The following is an 18,802-nucleotide window of genomic DNA, read 5'->3' on the forward strand; positions in this document are numbered from 1 at the left end:
CTGAAGGAAGAGAGAAGAAGAGTCTTGGACACAGGCAAGTTAAGATAAAGTATCCTTAAGGTTTATCTTAAATTTGCTTATGCCCAAGAAACTATCCTTAAGCTGGGCTTCCCCAGTGGCTCAGCGGTAAAGAATCTACCTGCAGTGCAGAAGCTGCAGGAGACACGGGTGTGATCCCTGGGTCAGGAAGATACCCTAGGGGAGAGCATGCCAACCCACTGCAGTATTCTTGCCTGGAGAATCCCATGGACAGAGGAGCCTGGTGGGCTACAGTCCATAGGTCACAAAGAGTTGGACACAACTGAAGCGACTTAGTGTGCAAGTATCCACAAGGTGCAACAGAAAAGGGAAACTGTTGAAAAATATTACAGAATGTCTCTTCATTTGGGTTTTTCCAGAAGTAGACCCTTAGACCTGGGAGCAAGTGCCAGTGATTTCTTTGGGAAGTGGAGGGAGTGGGGATGTGTTAATAGGGAAGGTAAGGCAATAAAGAGTGCTTTATTTACCCAGTGACTACAGTGCAAAGCAGAAAGTTAAGGCCACAAGAAAACTCTGGGAAGTAACACAAAACACATGCCTCAGAATTATCTCATGGGAGACTGAGGGTTTGGGGCAATTTATACACCAACTCTTGAGTGTCATTGATTAGGGTTGTTTCCTGGTACATGTTAATTCTTTGGCATTTCCAGATTGCCATGCATCTATGGGGAGTATTGTTTCCTATAGTTCCAGAAAAGGACAGTAAGACACTGATGAAGATTCTGGCGGTTGGAAATCCACTGGTGCACAGACACCAAGGAGTACGAGCAAGGTGCTGATGGTTTCTGTTAGAGTCTCCCCGGCACCACTCATGTCCACTGGTGCCTCAGTGAAGTTCAGTCCATCCTGCCACTGACCTGTCAAGTGGCAGCAAGTCACACTTGTTTTTCAAAAAGATATACAGTTGGACAAGTTAAGGTCTTCACTGCTGTAGTTGGCTGGCCTCGGTCAAATTTTATTTAGACTTCTCTCATACTTGGTCAGTACTTCGCTTGATCTGTGTTGCTTAGTTGCTGGAATAAATTATATAGCTTCTTGTCTGAGCAATCTGAACCCCTGGTTACTTTTCCCTCATCACACTGATGATGCTGCAATCTTCTATCTACAGTTAGTTCTGGACATGGAAACATCAAAAGTTCTAGGTGTATTCTTCCTTGTTCCTGTTACATGGCATCAGTTCTGTATCCTGCCAGTATAGTAATCTATTTCTTTGCTTGCTGTTCTCTTGACACGAAGAGCCCAAAGTGATTGGGTGGCAACCAGAGCTTAAGATTAATGGAACTCTGGCTGTGTCCTCTGGTGGATGTGGTCCCTCTCCTGAGAACCAAGATCTCTAGAGCTGCAAGCTCTGGAATTTCCAGGACAGAAACTCATATTCTCCAAGTGGGTCATAAGAGTCCTGGTGAGAGGGGTCACTTCTCCATCCACCTCTCGTTTGCCCAAACCTGGGTATTCTGCTTATTGAGAACTGTGCCATACAATGGCTCTTGGTTTAAGGCATCTCGAGGGACTCTACTCCAGCACCACAGGGTAGAATCTCCAAGCTGATGCATTAGCTGTGCTTGCAAAAGGTCACACAGAGGCAAGGAGTGACGCCTGGATTCTGTGCTCAACTGCTTTTAATATACTCAGCTCATTCAAATCTGAGGCATGCTCCCATTAGAGTCTGGGCTATTTTCAAGAATTATTCTGTTTCCTATATAGATGGAGTCTCTCTTCTTGTCCTGCCCCAGCCATTCACCATCAAGGGAGGTGGGAGGAGACATCACCCTTGTAGGTCTTGTATATCAGAGAGATCTATAAGAAACAATGTCCCAGGTTTACTATTCAGGTTAGAAGTGGGGCACACTCACTCACTGGTTATTTGTGCACTCCTTCCACACATCTATTTAGAGTAGCTTCTCTATGACAGGCCCCCTTGAAATAAACATCCCCTGATTTCCAAACCGTGCTTTCTGTCCATGTGACAGCTTTCGCAGCAGGGGTTCTGGGGATGGGACAGTCTTCAGGGGTGGGAGACACTTGGCCTTCACCAATTGTTCTGTTTAATAAATGGTTTCTGATGGCAGAAGATGACCTGTTGCTTTCCTTGTAGCTTCCCAAGGCTCACAGGTGTACTTAGAACCAAGTATAAGCCTCTTAGGTTCGTGCTGAAAGCTTTTGTGATAGGGATCCTGTTTCTCTGACATTTACCAGAACTTCTTAACTCATCTTGAGGGCCCTACAAATAAAACATTGAACTAGTGCCATAAACATGCTATGATACATTTCTTTTTTTCATTGGTTATATTGCAACTTCTGCTTAATTTTTATTGATAGAACATACCAGTACTTTAATATTCAGAATAACTGCCAACTCTTTTCGAATTATCCCTATATTAATATTTTGTCTATTTTGTGAGGGAAGCATAAGGAAATTCCATCTCTCTTAATGTATGGCTTATGGCTTATAGTATGGAATGTAGGTTTATTTTACTATTGCAGGTTTTTTAAATTTTTTATTTTATTCATATATTTTCTGGGGGGGTTGTTCCAAGTCTTTGTGTGCAGCCTTTGTCTAGTTGTGGGGAGCAAGGAGTACTTTTCGTGTCAGTGCACAGGCTTCTTGTTGTGGTGGCTTCTCTCGTTGCAGAACACAGATCCTAGGTGCACAGGCTTTAGCAGTTGCAGCGCACAGGCTCAGTAGTTGGTGACTCTCGGGCTCCAGACCACAGGGTCAGTATTTTGGCACATGGGCTTAGTTGCCCCACAGCCTGGAGAATCTTCCTAGACCAGGGATCAAACCCATGTCCCCTGCATTGGCAGGTGAATTCTTAACCACCGTACCCAAAGGGCAGTCCACCACTACAGTTTTATGAAAATGAAAATAGACAAGTTTTTGCACAACTCTACAGCATCTTGGTTCTTTGGGAGAAACAATATGTAAAAGATTTTTAAAAACTTGCTTTATTTATTTGGCTGTGTGGGTCTTAGTTGCGGCACATGGGATCTTAGATGTTCATTGCGGCATGTGGGATCTAGTTCCCCTACCCAGGCCTCCTGCATTGGGAGCTCAGAGTTTTAACCACTGGACCACCAGGGAAGTCCCTGTAAAAGATTTTAATAGTTGTTGAGGAGTCAATATGGGAAATGCTGATGAAAATGGAATTTTCCTCCAGTCTTAAACTGTGTTGCATAAGAATTCCTGTTAGAACAATCTGAAACAATTTGCAAATTTCTGTTCATAAAATCCAAAGTGAATTTGTGTTTCATGCATCATAGAGACTTAGAGCTATGACTTATCAGGGAAAAAAGGGTGTTGCCTGCCCCTCACTTGAAAACAGGCAGGCTTCCTGATTAGGGCCATCATCATGAGTCAGCACCACGGACAGCACCACAGGGGTGACCCAGCTTTGGGGGACTTAAGCATCAAGGATCAAATTATCACAGAACAGAACTTCTCTGGGGGACTTTGGCACAGAATGGGAAGAGTGAAAGACACTGAGAAGAGAAGGCTTTAGGACCCAGGACTGGCTTTCCGTTTCTTGAGAAATGCCCTATTTGCTGGGAGATGATCAGGGACTTGGATTGAGGAGGATTGAGAAAAATGGAGTCTGGGGAAGCCCCCAGAAGCCCTTGAAGGATTTTTTGTTCCCTGGACTCTCTATATTTTAAAAAAGATATTTATATTTATTTTGTTTATTTGGCCACCTTGGATGTTAGTTTCATCATGTGAGATCTTTAGTTGGAGCTCTCTGATTTTTGAAAAAATTTATGTGAAGCACTGTTTTTTTAAAAATTAATTTTGTTGAAGAAGAGTTGATTTACAACGTTGTATTAATTTCTGTTCAGCAGTGACTCAGTTATACATACATGTACAGTCTGTTTCATATTCTTTCTGATTACAGTTTATCACAGAATATCGAGTATAATTCCTGTAGTATACAGTAAGACCTTGTTGTTTAGCCACTCTATATAACAGTTTGCATCTGCTGGTCCCAAACTCGCAGCCCATCCCTCCCCTCCCCCACACTGCCTTGGCAACCACAGATCTGTTCTCTATGTCTATGAGTCTGTTTCCTTTGTAGGAAAGTTCGTTTGTTTCATATTTTAGATTCACAGATCAGATCAGTCGCTCAGTCGTGTCTGACTCTTTGCGACCCCATGAATCGCAGCATGCCAGGCCTCCCTGTCCATCACCAACTCCCAGAGTTCATTCAGACTCATGTCTATCGAGTCAGTGATGACATCCAGCCATCTCATCCTCTGTCGTCCCCTTCTCCTCCTGCCCCCAATCCCTCCCAGCATCAGAGTCTTTTCCAATGAGTCAACTCTTCACATGAGGTGGCCAAAGTACTGGAGTTTCCGCTTTAGCATCATTCCTTCCAAAGAAATCCCAAGGCTGATCTCCTTCAGAATGGACTGGTTGGATCTCCTTGCAGTCCAAGGGACTCTCAAGAGTCTTCTCCAACACCACAGTTCAAAGGCATCAATTCTTCGGTGCTCAGCCTTCTTCACAGTCCAACTCTCACATCCATACATGACCACAGGAAAAACCATAGCCTTGACTAGAAGAACCTTTGTTGGCAAAGTAATGTCTCTGCTTTTGAATATGCTATCTAGGTTGGTCATCACTTTCCTTCCAAGGAGTAAGTGTCTTTTAATTTCATGGCTGCAGTCACCATCTGTAGTGATTTTGGAGCCCCGAAAAATAAAGTCTGACACTGTTTCCACTGTTTTCCCTAACTATTTCCCATGAAGTGATGGGACCGGATGCCATGATCTTCGTTTTCTGAATGTTGAGCTTTAAGCCAACTTTTTCACTCTCCTCTTTCACTTTCATCAAGAGGCTTTTTAGTTCCTCTTCACTTTCTGCCATAAGGGTGATGTCATCTGCATATCTGAGGTTATTGATATTTCTCCCGGCAATCTTGATTCCAGCTTGTGCTTCTTCCAGTCCAGCGTTTCTCATGATGTACTCTGTGTATAAGTTAAATAAGCAGGGTGACAATATACAGCCTTGACATACTCCTTTTCCTATTTGGAACCATTCTGTTGTTCCATGTCCAGTTCTAACTGTTGCTTCCTGACCTGCATACAGATTTCTCAAGAGGCAGGTCAGGTGGTCTGGTATTCCCATCTCTTTCAGAATTTTCCACAGGTTATTGTGATCCACACAGTCAAAGGCTTTGGCATAGTCAATAAAGCAGAAATAGATGTTTTTCTGGAATTCTCTTGCTTTTTCCATGATCCAGTGGATGTTGGCAATTTGATCTCTGCTTCCTCTGCCTTTTCTAAAACCAGCTTGAACATCAGGAAGTTCATGGTTCACGTATTGCTGAAGCCTGGCTTGGAGAATTTTGAGCATTACTTTACTAGCATGCGAGATAAGTGCAATTGTGTGATAGTTTGAGCATTCTTTGGCATTGCCTTTCTTTGGGATTGGAATGCAAACTGACCTTTTCCAGTCCTGTGGCCACTGCTGAGTTTTCCAAATTTGCTGGCATATTGAGTGCAGCGCTTTCACAGCATCATCTTTCAGGATTTGGAATAGCTCCACTGGAATTCCATCACCTCCACTAGCTTTGTTCATAGTGATGCTTTCTAAGGCCCACTTGACTTCACATTCCAGGATGTCTGGCTCTAGGTGAGTGATCACACCATCGTGATTATCTGGGTCGTGACGATCTTTTTTGTACAGTTCTTCTGTGTATTCTTGCCATCTCTTCTTAATATCTTCTGCTTCTGTTAGGTCCATACCATTTCTGTCCTTTATCGAGCCCATCTTTGCATGAAATGTTCCTTTGGTATCTCTGATTTTCTTGAAGAGATCCCTAGTCTTTCCCATTCTGTTGTTTTCCTCTATTTCTTTGCATTGATCGCTGAAGAAGGCTTTCTTATCTCTTTTTGCTATTCTTTGGAACTCTGCATTCAGAAGTTTATATCTTTCCTTTTCTCCTTTGCTTTTCACTTCTCTTCTTTTCACAGCTATTTGTAAGGCCTCCCCAGACAGCCATTTTGCTTTTTTGCATTTCTTTTCCATGGGGATGGTCTTGATCCCTGTCTCCTGTACAATGTCACGAACCTCAGTCCATAGTTCATCAGGCAGTCTATCTATCAGATGTAGTCCCTTAAATCTATTTCTCACTTCCACTGTATAATCATAAGGGATTTGATTTAGGTCATACCTGAATGGTCTAGTGGTTTTCCCTACTTTCTTCATATTCAGTTTGAATTTGGCAATAAGGAATTCATGATCTGAGCCACAGTCAGCTCCTGATCTTGTTTTTGTTGACTGTATAGAGCTTCTCCGTCTTTGGCTGCAAAGAATATAATCAATCTGATTTCGGTGTTGACCATCTGGTGATGTCCATGTATAGAGTCTTCTCTTGTGTTGTTGGAAGAGGGTGTTTGTTATGACCAGTGCATTTTCTTGGCAAAACTCTGTCAGTCTTTGCCCTGCTTCATTCCATATTCCAAGGCCAAATTTACCTGTTACTCCAGGTGTTTCTTGACTTCCTACTTTTGCATTCCAGTCCCCTATAATGAAAAGGACATCTTTTTTGGTTGTTAGTTCTAAAAGGTCTTGTAGGTTTTCATAGAACCGTTCAACTTCAGCTTCTTCAGCATTACTGGTTGGGGCCTAGACTTGGATTACTGTGATATTGAATGGTTTGCCTTGGAAACGAACAGAGATCATTCTGTCGCTTTTGAGATTGCATCCAAGTACTGCATTTCGGACTCTTTTGTTGACCATGATGGCCACTCCATTTCTTCTGAGGGATTCCTGCCCACAGTAGTAGATATAATGGTCATCTGAGTTAAATTCACCCATTCCAGTCCATTTGAGTTCGCTGATTCCTAGAGTTCCTAGATTCACATATAAGTGATATCATATATTAGTCTTTCCCTTTCTGGCCTACTTCACTCAGTATGATACTCTCTCGGTCCAGCCATGTTGCTGCAAATGGCATGCTTTTCTTTTTATGGATGAGGAGGATTCCGGTGTATATATGTGCCACGTCTTCAGTCGTCCATCTCTTGATGGACATTTAGTTTGGTTGCATGTCTTGACAATTGTAAATAGTGCTGCTTTGAACACAGAGGCGCATGCATCTTTTTGTTATTGTTTTGTCTGGATATATGCCCAGGAGTGGGATTGCTGGATCCTATGGCAACTCTTCTTTAGTTTTTTGAGGAACCTCCTTACTTTTTCCATGGTGGATGTACCAGTTAACATTCCCACCAACAGTGTAGTTCCCTTTTTTTCCATATCCTCCTGAGCATTTGTTATTTGTAGACTTGTAAGTGATGGCCATTCTGACTGGTGTGAGGTGGTACCTCCTTGTAGTATTGATTTGGGTTTCTTTAAGAATTTAGTGGTACTGTGCATCTTTCCATGTCCTGGTTGGGTAGCTGTAAGACTCCTTTGGGGGAAATGTCTATTTAAGCCTTCTGACCATTTTTTGATTGTGTTGGGGTTTTTTGTTTTTTTTTTTTGGTATTGACTTGTATGAACTGTTTGGAAATTAAGTCCTTGTTGGTCACATCCAAATACCCTCTCCCAGTCTGTAAGTTGTCTTTTTGTTTTGCTTGTGGTTTCCTTTGCTGTACAGAAGCTTTTAAGTTTGATTAGGTTCCATTTGCTAAGTTTGCTTTTGTTTGTGTTGCTTTGGGAGACTGACCTAAGAAAACATTGATACAATTCATGTCAGAGAGTTTTGTTTATGTTGTCTTCGAGGAGTTTTATAGTGTTATGTCTAATATTTAGGGCTTCCCAGGTGGCCTAGTGTTAAGAATCCCTTTGCTAAAGCAGGAGATGCAGGAGATGTGGACTTTGTTCCCTGGGTTGGGAGGATCCCCTGGAGAAGTGAATGGCTAGCCACCCCAGTATTCTTGCCTGGAGAATTTCATGGACAGAAGAGCCTGGCAGGCTACACTCCATGGGGTTGCAAGGAGTTGGACACAACTGAGCATCGGAGCATGCACACACATCTAATATTTAAGTCTTTAAGCCATTTTGAGTTTATTTTTTGTATGGTGTGAGAGTGTGCTCTAACTTCACTGATTTATATGAGCTGTCCAACTTTCCCAACACCACTTGCTGAAGAGAATTTGCTTTTCCCATTGCATATTCTTGCTTCCTTTGTTGAAGATTGACTGTACGTGTGTGGGTTTATTTTTGAGCTTTCTGTTCTGTTCCATTGATCCATATGTCTGGTTTTCTATGTGTGTGTGTGTGACACTCCCCCACTATTTTGATTACTGTAGCTTTGTGGTACTGCCTCATTTCTGGGAGGGTTATGCCTCCTGCTTTGTTCTTTTTCCTTAGGATTGCTTTGGCAATTCTGGGTCTTTTATGGTTCCATATAAATTCTAGGGTTATTTGTTCTGCTTCTGTGAAAAATTCATGAGTAATTTGCTAAGTGTGTATGTGTTAGTCACTCAGTCATGTCCAGCTCTTTGCTACCCCATGGACTGTAGCCCACCAAGCTCCTCTGTCCATGAGATTCTCCAGGTAAGATTACTGGAGTGGGTTGCCATTTCCTCTTCCAGGGGATCTTCCTGACCCAGGGATGAAACCTGCGTCTCTTACGTCTCCTGCATTGGCAGGTGGATTCTTTACTGCTAGAGCCACCTGGGAAGCCCTCATTTGATAAGGGATCACATTAAATCTGTGGATTGCTTTGGGTAGTATGGCCATTTTAAGAAGATTAATTTTTCCAAACAAGAGCTTATCTTTCCATTTCTTTGAATCATCTTTGATTTCCTTTGTTAATGTTTTATAGTTCACAACATTTAAGTCTTTCACCTCCTTGGTCAGGTTTATTCCTAAGTATTTTTTTCTGTGATTTTAAAAGGGATTGCTTTTTTTACATTCCCTTTCTGACATTTCATTGTTAATGTGAAGAAATGCAACTGATATCTGTATGTTCATCTTGAATCCTGCTACCTTGTTGAATTGATCAGTCTAGTAGTTTTTGCGAATTTCACCTGACTTCTCTCAAATTACAAAGCCTCTTCCCCAAATCACCAATTACAGCTTTGTGGTTATAGACAGATGCCTCTTGGTTTAGTTGCCTGCAAATGGGGGAAGGATTTTAGTTGAGAGCATCTGACATATAGTAGGTACTATATGAGCATATTGTCGCTAATGCCTTTACGGACATTTCAGTGACCTGTCACTTACTCCTTGTGTCAGTAAATATCTACCTTCTTAGATTCTTTGGTCTTTTCCACAGTACTCTCACAACCCTCTTGGTGATGACCACTTTCCCCCCCCCAGAGCAAGAACCAAACCCTGTCAAGTTTTCAGAAATTTTAAGACCACATTTTGGGGAAGGGTGGGGAGGAACCATTCTGTTTGCAACTCTGGGAGTCACATGGTCACTTAGATGGAGAGATCTCCTTGACAGTGGGCACTCTGGTCACATTCCTCTCTAGCTGATAGACACTGAGGACAGGGAGACATCTCTCCACACCTGCACGAACCTTACAGGCTCTGGTGGGAGTTAGGGTTAGGGTTAGGGGTCAGAGGGCAAGGCTGACATATTTTCGGCCATTTACCATTACCTGGAAGGGAAAATGAGTAAGAAATACAGTTATGCCATCAAACAAACTTTCAATCTTCCTTTCTACTTCTGCCCTGGTACACACACCATTTCCTCAGAAAACCCGTATTCCAGCTTCAAAACCTGGTTAGACATGTTTCTTTCTATAGATTTTTAGGACTATTTTGGAGACTTGTCCACTCTCTCTTCTGTATTTCTCTTATTCCTCCACTGGTGGTCTACCACTCTCTGTTGCAGTCTTTGATTTGCTCTAGCTTAGAAGATTCTTGTGGCCAAGAACTGTCTTTTGAATCTTGGACAGAGCATCACAGTCTAAGTGTCTGATAAGTGTTCATTAAATGCATACATTTCTGTTCTGCAAAACTAGGCTGCCATTTACTCTGATCACCCAGGTTTTTCTTTGAGTAGCTTAGATTGGAGATGATGGTGGTGAGGAATGAGAGTAAAGTGGTCTTAAAGAGGTAGAAATAGTACAGATGCCTAAAAAACAGGATATTATTTTAACAGCTTATGGACATATGAAATGATGCTCTTCCTCAGTCTTAAAAATACTATTCTTTTGACGAGAGATTTTAAAAGGTCAGAATATTTGAACCTATTCTTTATTGGTGAGGCTTTCCGGAAATAGTCACTTTTAAAGTATTAATTTATCATACTTAAAATACGTGTGCTTTTTGAACCAGTTATTCTTCCAATGTAAGTAAGTATTAGGAGGTTATAATGACAAAAGTGTGGAATAGAAACGTTAATGCAGCATCATTGATGAGATTCTTGTGTTACTAAGGGTCAAGGTAAATCATTTTTGGTAATCCTTCTGTTGCAGTGTTAGGCAAACATTAAATGATGAAGCATCATGGATGGAAGTATTTCTTTAAGATACATTCTAGACCACAAATAAACTCTAGTCCTCCTGGTGTGATAGAGAAACTTATAACACCATTTGTTTAAAAAGAAATGAACAAAATGCATAAAATGAATAGATAAATGTACTTGTACAACCATATTTTACCCCTGGAAGGAGTGTAAAGAAACTAGAAAGTTGTTCTGGTTTGAGAGAGAGAGAAAGTTATATTGGATGGATGATAATTACCCATATGCATATTTTAACTATTTAGTGACACAAACTTTCAAATAATAATGGCATAGGTAGACATGATACCTGAGGGTGAAGTCAGAGCCGATTCTGCATCTGGAGCAAAAGGGCGTGTAAGCTGATCTTGCCCTGGTTAGATCTGGGAAAATGCCTGAGCATGGTGGTGCCAGCAGAGGGTGCTCTGTGACGAAAGGGGCAGGGGTGATGATGGGAGGTGGGTGGCGGGCACTGCGGCGCGGCCGGGGGACAGCAGTGTTCCTCTAGGAGAGCCTGTGGAGGCCGTGGAAGGGGTGGTCCCGGGCACACTTACCTGCCCTCATTCTGCATCACAGGCCGTGCAGGACAGATGGCTGGCCATCCTCACAGGGCATTTTGGAGGATTCCACCTCACAGTTTCAGCTCCCATCGTGACGGCTGTTTATCCTCACGGCTTGGCCACAGGACACTCAAAAATGAAAGGGGACGTCTGAGTTCTCATCGGTCCCAGTGTGGAAATCCACCTGCACTTGTGGATTCCTGCTGATGGGCAAAGCTCATAGTGTGTTGAGCAGGTCTCTTCCTTGTGTGGGAACCCACACTGGACACACACGCCCCTCCTCTCCCAGCTCCTCCCTGGTGGAAGGCGGGCCTTCCTGGGGCTGCTGTCATCCTTCTTCCCGGGGACCTGCTTCCTCAGCTCACCCTGCCCAGGGAGGCAGGATGCCCTGGTCCTTGGCCTGAGATTCAAGCTGAGCAGCAGTCACTGGCCTGGGCCTGCATCTTCTGGACGTTCTACGTCCCTTGATAAAAAGCCAAAGCCCTGAGCCTTCTCCCAGCCCCCAAGACCTGCCAGCGGTCCTGCGCCTGCACTGTGTCCCTGATACTGGTTACACGCTTGAACATCACTCACGCGTAAAGTGGCTGTCCCCACACACACTCTAGTGTTCTCACTCCTCCTCCACCTCCACACCATGGGCTGTATATAATGTGCCCACCTGAAGGAGACAGCAGGTTTCCCTTTGATTGTCAGTGAAGATCCGACAGTCAAGGACCCATCCCGTGTGTACGGGACCTGCCAGAGGAGACGAGAGTGGATGAGCCGCAAGGCCAGGTGTGGGCTCCCACCCTACAGTGGTCCCCAGGGGTGCAGCAGGTTAGACACCAAAGGGTGAACTCTCATCCCCCATCTCCCTACTTCAGCAGAGTTAGGTTCCTGTTGCCGTGAAGAGTTGTGAGGATCATAGTTAAGAGCCAAGGGGTCAAGGACTTGAACTTAAGTCTCTTCCCTCGCCATGCAGAGGGCGCAGGTTTGATCCCTGGTCAGGAAACTAAGATCCTGCATGCCATGTGGTGTGGCTGAACGAGAGACAGGGAGAGAGAGAGACGGACAGGGGCGTGGATTCAAGAGCTAGCTTCCTGGATTCAGGTCCTAATTCTGTCCCTTACTAGCAGTGAGATCTTAGGTCCATTACTTGAATTCTCCCTCGTCAGTTTCCTCAGTACAAGGAGGATTATCAGGAATTCCTACTTCCTAGGGTGTTCCAGGAATGGATAAGCTAGTATACGTAAAGACTTTAGCCTAATCCCTGGCACATGCAGGGGTGACCTGTCAGAAGAGGGAAGACCCTTTCTGGAATAGCACCCTTTGATTACCGTCTGATATCTGAAACTCTGAAGACAAGACTTGAGGATATAAAAATACAAAAAGTTCACTCCAGTGAAGAATGTTGTTTATTTTTTTTAATTTTAATTTTATTTTATTTTTAACTTTACAATATTGTATTGGTTTTGTCATATATCAACATGAATGAAACGGAAATAATGGAAGGGGAGGCCCCATGTGTGGGATGCGTGCGCATCAGAATTATCAAGGGGAACGCGTGTCCTTTCAAGAACTTGTACAGCGTTGTTGAGAACCCAGTCAGTCAGTGCTCGTCCACAGGATGTGTGGCAGGAAAGTAATTGGGAGAATCTACAAGTTAGTGACTGATTTCTACTGGAAACGCTGCGTTTTTTCCTTTCAGCTTCAGGTGGTTCGATTCTCTGAGACCTCGTCCTCCCGCAGCCCTCCCCCGGGGCGCCAGGGTCTGCTCACCTCCTCCTGTGAGGCAGAGGGAAGGGCTCGCTTGGGGAGGAGACCGGAGGCGGGGTGAGCGGGCACTGCATGTGGACCCAGACTGGAGACGCAGCGCCCTCTGGCCTGAGGTTGCCTTCTCGCACTCTTCTTGAGAAGAGGCATCTAAGGAGTCCCTCGCTCTGCTCTCATTAATGCTCAGAGATGAGTTCCGGGTAACTCACAGTCGGCAGGGCCACCAGTTCAGGATCCCCTCTGACACACATGCAAAGACCCACGGACACTTAAACAGTCACTGCTGTGTCAGGATGAACCCACACATGCACACAAAGCCACACACGTACTCACAGATCAACCCCTAGTCACAGATTTCTCACACACACACACACACATAGTCAAACAGACATGCAGCTCCCCATGTCACACATACCTCCCCACATTCTCACTCACCGTACATGAACATTGTGCTCCACTCTTACACACAGACTCATGAAGACAGATCCATAATCTCAGCCCCATGCACTCATGCACACACTCCCTCATCCCATTCAGTGCTTCCCCCAGCCGCTGCCCCCCGCAAAGTGACAGCGTCTCGGTAGAGTTCACTCTCAGTCAGGTACCATCAAATGCTATTGCACTGGTCCCGGCTCCACACGATTCCCACAAGGATTCCACATAATAGATCCTCAAGGAGTCTCTCTTCCACACAACTCTCAATACAACATTCCAAGTAGAAATGTACGTATTTTCATCTTACACACTTTCCTATCTCTTCCTCCTCCTTTTATCTGACCTGGGATCACTGAAGGCTGTGTCTTTTCAGCTCACCCGTTGCTCTGACATTGTTATATCTTCCTCAGGGCAGCCCTTCCAAACTGTGTCCAGTTTTGTGGGTGAATCTTTTGGGGTTGCAGAATACAAGTGAATCCTGGCAGCCCCGCCCTCTGGCTTTGTTCCTGTTTGTAAGCCTCAGAGTTACCCAGCAGGGTGAAGGGGGATGTCAGAAGCAGATTCAGTCACAAGCATGTCCTTGAGCAGGGCATGTCTGTGGCACGGCAGGGACTGCGGTGAGGGTAATGCCAGGGCGGAGGGAGTAGCCGGGGAAACACAGGAGTAAAGCTGATGGAGCGAGGGGGTGGCTGAGTCTAAAATCCAGCCTTTGCGCCTCTTCCCAGGTCTTTACCCCACAGACAGAATCTACTCAAAAGGTGCACATTGTTATAATTTTCACAATGGCAAAGAATGGATGACCCTGGCTCAAAAGACATGAACTTCCCGAAGGCTTCCAAGCAAGGCAGCATTTGGGGTGAGAGCTGTAGGATGCATGACTCCTTTCTGATTGGTTTTGGTGAAGTAATGGTGATGTTTCAGGAATCTTTTTTTTTTTTTTTTAATGTATTTTTGGCTGTGCTGGGTCTTCATTGCTACCTGGGTTTTTCCTCTAAGTTTTGGAGAGCAGGGACTACTTTCTAGTTTCAGCACACTGGCTTCTCATTGTGGTGGCTTCTCTTGTTGCAGAGCACATGCTCTACGGTACATGGGCTTCAGTGGTTGTGGCTCCAAAGCTCTAGAGCATGGGCTGAGTAGCTGTGGCACACCAGCTTAGTTGCTCCATGGCAGGTGGGATCTTCCTGGAGTAGGGATCGAACCCACATCTCCTGCATTGGCAGGTGGATTCTTTGCTACTGAGCCACCCAGGAAGCCCTGTTTCAGGAGTCGAATCATCAACCTTCTGGTTCCAACCACTTGCTCCACATCATCCTCCACTTGAGTCTAGGTGTGAATTTCTGTAGAACAACTCAGAGATACACATCAGACTGTTTTATGTATCACGAGGAGGAGCTAGGATTCTGTTTATCGGTGAACCGTTGTTTAAGCCATCATTACTGTTCTTCCTCCTCCCGTTTTTCCTGCTTCCCTCACTTCTCTAATTAGTAACTGTCTGAGTCTGCTCTTCGGAACTTAGGGAAGGCCTAGGAAAGAAACTAAAGCCCTTTTCAACAAACAAGAAACAGGGCTTACAGAGGCTGTGTATGTACCTTGGAGGGGTCTGTTGTGGCCTGCTTGGTTTCAACACTCCCCTCTTTTGTTTGACACTCCTCAATCCTGAAGTGGGACAAGAGAAGGAATAAAGTTTTGAATAGAGAGGTCTGTTATAAACTTGGCAGGGAACTTGGTTTTAGGAGGGCTTGGTTTCCCTGGGCTTAAGTCCTCACTTCTGCCGATCCTGTGAAAGTACTGGCTGATCCTCAGCTGTCCCAAAATCCTTCCCAGGTGGCACAGTGGTAAAGAGACCACCTGCCAATGCAGGAGACCTGGGTTCGATCCCTGAGTTGGAAAGATCCCCTGGAGAAGGAAATGGCAACCCATTCCAGTATACTTGCCTGGAGAATTCCATGGGCAGAGGAGCCTGGGTTTGACATAAAATTGTAGGACTCTGGCTCAGAAAAGTTGAAGTAGATATCCTTGTTCCCACCGCATCCACTAAGCTAGTTTGACTAAGAATCCTAGAGAGTATATGTAAGACAAATAAAGAAGACTCTGGAAGGTGGAGAGAAAAAGACGGTGCAGCTGGGGACCCTGAGCCCCCAGAGCATCATGATGTTCCCCGATGACACCTGAGTTTTCTTCTTGTCTCTTCTGTCCCAGAACGGGTACTACAGTAGCTGGAAGTCTGTAAACCATTAACCATTAAATGCCCAAGTGGATGAAGAGAGAGGATTATACTCCTGAAATAATGCTTCCTGTTTAATTTGGGGGCCTAGTGTCCCCTGCTGGATGCTGATCACCCCTCCAGGTTACCTCCCAGTACACACACATGCACGCGCACAGAAATCTGTATGGATGTCAGGATGATTTATATACACGCAACAGTTTGTTGTTCAGTCGCTCATCGTGTCTGACTCTTTGCGACCCCATGGACTGCAACACACCAGGCTTCCCTGTCCTTCACCATCTCCCAGAGCTTGCTCAAACTCATGTCCATTGGGTTGGTGATGCCATCCAACCATCTCATGCTCTGTCAGTCCCCTTCTCCTCCTGCCTTCAGTCTTTCTCACCATCAGGGTCTTTTCCAATGAGTCGGCTCTTTGCATTACGTGACCAAAGTATTGGAGCTTCAGCTTCAGCATCAGTCCTTCCAATGAATATTCAGGGTTGATTTCCTTTAGGAATTGACTCGTTTGATCTCCTTGCCTGGAAAAGTTAATCCATTTAGAAAATTTAATCCATGTAGAGGTTGATAACACAATTTAAAGCTTTAAGAATGCTTGCATCTAACACTCCCTTCATTAAAAATCTAGCAGGCATACCAGGAGATCTTTTCATACAAGTCTACTTGGACAAATTAAATTTGTAGAATCTAACTGCTTTAAATGACTCAAAGCTCTGAAACCAGCATCCCATGATTATTTTATTTACTAGAGAAGACAGCACTCTCACAGTTTCAGGATGAGAATTAATATCAGTTGGGTACTTTCTTTGTGCCACACACAATTTTAAGGTGATTTCATATACTTCCTTTAATCTTCATAGAAACTGTGTACTGCAGGTCTACTGTTGTTTGGGCTTTACAGATGAAGACCCTAAAGCAGCAGTCCCCAACCTTTTTGGCACCAGGGGCCAGTTTTGTGAAAGTCCATTTTTCTACAGACGGTGGGCGGGGAGGAGTGGGATGGTTTGGGCTGATTCAAGCACATTGCATTTATTATGGTGTCACTGATTTGACAAGGCATGGAGTTCAGGTCGGAGAAGGCAATGGCACCCCACTCCAGTACTCTTGCCTGGAAAATCCCATGGATGGAGGTCCTGGTGGGCTGTAGTCCGTGGGGTCGCTAGAGTCAGACACGACTGAGCAACTTCACTTTCACTTTTCACTTTCATGCATTGGAGAAGGAAATGGCAACCCACTCCGGTGTTCTTGCCTGGAGAATCTCAGGGACGGGGGAGCCTCGTGGGCTGCCATCTACGGGGTCACACGGAGTTGGACACAACTGAAGCGACTTAGCAGCAGGAGTTCAGGTGGTAATGTGAGAGGCAGGCAGTGGCTGTGGCCTGATACCTGTCCTTGGCCTGGGGTGGAGGACCCCTGCCTTAGGAACAGAAAACTTAAGTAACTTGTTGTTACTCATGTTATTCATGTTGTTCACATCAAGTGGCAAAACTAGATTTGCACCCAGCCAGTCTGAACCTAGATTTCCCTGTCTTAAATGCAGTGGTATAAAGCACGGGCTCTAGGGAGTGAGCCCATTAACTGTGGGATTCCCAGTGGTTTAGTGGTGAAGAATCCACCTGCCAATGCAGGAGACTCAGATCGGATCCCTGGGTCAGGAAGATCCCCTGGAGAAGGAAATAGCAACCCACTCCAGTATTCTTGTCTGAGAAATCCCATTGACAGAGGCAGGCTACAGTCCTTGGGGTCACAAAGAGTCAGACATGACTGAGGACTAAACAACAAAAACAGCCAGGGAGTGAGGGCTTCGATAGTTGTGGCTTGCAGGCTCAGTTGCTCCATGGCAAGTGAGATCTTAGTTCCTGAACCAGGGATGGAACCCATGCCCCCTGCATTGGCAGGTGGATTCTTAACCTCTGACTATGAGGGAAGTCCCTCTCACGCTTTCTACGCCCATCACGCTATGTTCTTTAGGTCTGTCATGCTGATTACACTTTTGCACAAACTGCTTTGCCACCTGTAAATTCTTCTCTTTTATCCTAGCTAACTCTTACTCTTTTCTCAGAGCCTAAACAATCTCCTTCAGGAAAATCTTTCTTGACCTCCCTGGCCAGGTCAACCCATCCTAGAATTAGCCCTCAAAGCCCTGTACCTACCCTTTGTAACAATCATCACATTTTATTTTTTTTTTTTTGAGGGGTTGCTGAGCAACATTTCCATATCTAGAACAGGAAAGCAGTGATTCTAACTGCTTTCCCCCATTCTCAAATGAAAATTTTCCAACAAGCACCAAAAGAAGAAGAATGTTAACCTCAAACAATAAAACAGCCAGTTATTTTACCTGCCAAACAGACTTATTCAGAAGCACCAAAGGAAGTCTGATCCAAGACATGCAGCTCTGGTGAACCATGAAGAAGATGAGAAGAGGGGACTTCTCTGGTGGTCCAGTGGCTAAAATTCCGTGCTCCCAAATTAAGAGTTTGAGGGCTGCAAGTAAAGGCCCTACGTGCCACAACTAAAGACCCCCACACGGCACAAGAGAATGGAAGATCCCGCCTGCTGCAACGAAGACCTGGCACGACCAAGTAAGTAATTTAAAAAAAAAAAAAGAAAGAGGGACTTCTTGGAGGTCCAGTGGTTAACACTCTGAGCTTCCAATGCAGGGGGAATGGGTTCGATCCTTGATCAGGAAACTAAGGCCCCACATGCCATATGGCATGACAAAAAAAAAAATTTTTTTTTTCAGTGAAAAAGGAAAGGAAACTCTTACTGAAGAAAAGGGAAAGTTTCGAGGAGCTGGTATAAACAAAGAGTCCATTGGAGGAAACAGAGTTTAAAGTACAGTGTATTTTCATTGGCTGAGCTGTTTCCAGGCAGAGAGAAAATCTTTCTTCCTCCTGCTGGGGGTCGTAAAGTAAGGTCACTATGAGACAGCCAGTGGCACATGCGTAAGAGCTCCCTCTTCTGGCTGCCCAACTTCATTTTAGTGAGGTTTTTTCCTTTATTAATTCTCACAGGAAAGAATAATATAAGTAATGCCTATGTACCTACTCTCCCACTTTAATTATGATTACTCTTGTTTCATTGTTCCTTCCACTTATTTGGGGGGGCAAATTTTAAAATAAATCTCAGTCATACTGTCACTTTTCACATAAACACTCCAGAATTTATCTTAACAGATCAGATCAGATCAGAGGAGTCGCTCAGTTGTGTCCGACTCTTTGCGACCCCATGAATCGGAGCACGCCAGGCCTCCCTGTCCATCGTGAACTCCCAGAGTTCACTCAGACTCACGTCCATCGAGTCGGTGATGCCATCCAGCCATCTCATCCTCTGTCGTCCCCTTCTCCTCTTGCCCCCAATCCCTTCCAGCATCAGAGTCTTTTCCAATGAGT

The 18,802-nt window shown here is 44.6% G+C and overlaps 1 protein-coding gene and 1 pseudogene across 2 annotated transcripts in view; one reads left to right on the forward strand and one right to left on the reverse strand.

Moving 5' to 3' along the window:
* The window catches only part of LOC147353835 (galectin-16-like), a 69,050-nt gene that overhangs the window by 7,838 nt on the left and 42,410 nt on the right, over positions 1 to 18,802 (forward strand). The gene's annotated exons all lie outside the window — the stretch shown is intronic.
* On the reverse strand, positions 9,459 to 13,579 carry LOC147353837 (galectin-10-like; annotated as a pseudogene).

This window comes from Bos grunniens, chromosome 18, assembly GCF_055505025.1.
Source record: "Bos grunniens cultivar Pamir isolate PY7600 chromosome 18, Bosgru_T2T1.0, whole genome shotgun sequence".
In the NCBI taxonomy this organism is placed as follows: Eukaryota; Metazoa; Chordata; class Mammalia; order Artiodactyla; family Bovidae; genus Bos; species Bos grunniens.